A 2550-nucleotide genomic window follows, 5' to 3' on the forward strand; every position below is an offset into this window, starting at 1 on the left:
ATTCTGAAGTTGGTATGTAAATGAGAGATTTTTAATAGTTTTTTTAAAATTTAATTAGTGATGTTGATAATGCTTTTAGGTGTTCAACATCTCGGGTTGATGGTGTTGGTCAAGCGAATGACGGTGGTAGTGTTGATACCTAATTTTTTCTCTATATATTTTTATATACAAAATACTTTCAAAATAGCATGTACATGCATATATAAATATGACGAAGAGTTTTGGTATTTTTCCCTAATTTTTAGAGATTTTAAAATTAATTTATTGTCTATTTTTGTAGTACAAAATCCAATAATTATTCCCAAAATTATTATTTTGGTGAGTAATTTATTTCTATTCTCATATTTACACCAAAATATAATTAATTTAATTTTTTTATATTTGTACAAATTTATTTGGTATTTTTAAAGCTAAATTGCATATAATTGCAATTATAGCCTATTTTTACGGTTAACAACATTTTACAGTTATAAAATTATTTCCAATATTTTAAGATTAATATTTATATAATATTTGATGGTTCGGTATTTTTAATTCACTTTGAAAATCATTATTACTCTTTTATAAAAATAAGAGGGGAAAATGGGCTATTTAACACATAACCCATTTCTATTTCAATTACAACCTTATTTCTTTTCAATTTTAGCCTCAATTTGACCCCAATTCCGCCCCAAATCAAGACCAGCCCAATTCCAATTTTAACCCAACCCACGACCCGATTTAAAACCCACCCGGCTCCCCTTTAATCTAGGTCGTTGATCATTTTGATCAACGGCCGAGATTCCCCCTTTCCATTTTTAATTCCTAATACCCCCTTAACCTAGCTCATTCTATCTGAGACGCTGCCTTTGAAACCCTCTTCGTCTCTCAAACTCTCTCTAGCCTCTCCGAAACCCTTGTCGTCTCCCACCTCGTTCTACCACGATTCCGCCGGAATCCATGGTATTCCAGGCCATGGATGACTTATGCTCACCCTATCTCACCATTAAACCTAAGCTACTCATGGTTCTGAAGCCCGACTTTGATGGCTCTCTTCAGATCCTCTCAAGATTTGTAGACCTATGGCGGCTTCGGCCATTTTCCGGTATTTTCAAGCAATATGAGTCTTTTCGACTTAGGATCTGACTTTCCTCAAGACCTTTCTCATTTCTAGGGTTTTCTCTATAACCCTAAGCTAGTCGAGGTTCTTTCTTTGTTTGTTTTCTTAGATCTGTGATGTATTTGTGTTCTACTGGACATTTTAAAGGTTTTCCCCAAATTTCCTCTTTAAAATCGTTCAAATTCGATTTTAGGGTTTCTGAAAAGGTTTCTTCAAATATTTTTGATTCTTTCTGTTGTCTCTTCATGTGTGTTTATCTATGCTTTCTTTTCTACCATGCTTGAGTTTGCTCTCTTGTTTCTTTTCTGTTATGCAAGACTTTTCTGTTCTTTGCTGTTACTCTCATGCTCACATATGAATTTGTGTTGTTTTTTTTACTCTTTGCTATACGTATTTATGGTTGAGTTCTTTGATTTTGCTCACTTTACTAAGTTCTGTTCGTGTTCCTACTAAGCATATTTTTCTCTACTGTTGTTTAAAAACTCGCATCATCTCATGGTCTCATGACCTTGAATCAGTGTTCTTTTATTATATATGCTTGTCTCTCATAAGTCTTTGAAAAAGACTTCTGAGCCTCTTTCAATGACCTCGTTTTCTCACCTCTATGTCTAACTCTATTCAAGGCCCTAGGTTTTCGGGGTTTTCTTTGACAAGTGGTACTAGGGTTCCACTTTGGGACCCTAGGCTTTCAGACTCACTGTGAGTCTGTAATTGAACTTGGATCCCTTTTGCTTGTGGCTATGAGACTTTCAGTGTTAATTCTTTTTCTAAGTAATCTAACGACTCTTTTGTTTGATCTGTGTGCTTTATATATGAGAAAAATTTCTCTTTTAAAAGTTTTCACCAACTAAGTGATTGATTCTGAAATCCCTCTAATAAGGCTAATGATTTGTCACTGATTTTTTCTTCGATTGGACCTCCTTTACCCTTCTTGACTTGGTTCATTCAAATTGAACTTGTAATTTTTGGTTTCATGGTTGTTTAATTGATTCCCTTACCATATTTGGCACAAACCGTGTACCATTGATTGTTTTCCTTAAATAACTTCTATGTACTTACCCTTTTTGTGCTACTTTGAAAGATTTTAATCAAATTTTCTTTCCTTAACTAATTTTCACCCATTGGAATCAAAATCCCTTAACCAAAGGGAGTCTGATTTCAATCATATTTCCTTGCCTTTCTTACTTGTTTCTCTACACTATAAAAGGGGCCGCCCTTCTGCACTTTTAACACACTTCCAATTCAATACTTTCATCCACACTTTAAGTTCAATACCTTAGAACTGCACCTTACACTTTACGATTTTCATCTTCACACCACCTTCACTACTAGTCTTCCAATTCAGTACTGGCACACTTGCAAATACTGTTTTGAATTCAACACTCTGCTTTGCTTGAGACCTTTTGGAACTGCTTTGCTTGCAACTTGGCTTTTCAAAGACTACTGTTTTC

This window comes from Nicotiana sylvestris, chromosome 11, assembly GCF_000393655.2.
Source record: "Nicotiana sylvestris chromosome 11, ASM39365v2, whole genome shotgun sequence".
Taxonomy (NCBI): domain Eukaryota; kingdom Viridiplantae; phylum Streptophyta; class Magnoliopsida; order Solanales; family Solanaceae; genus Nicotiana; species Nicotiana sylvestris.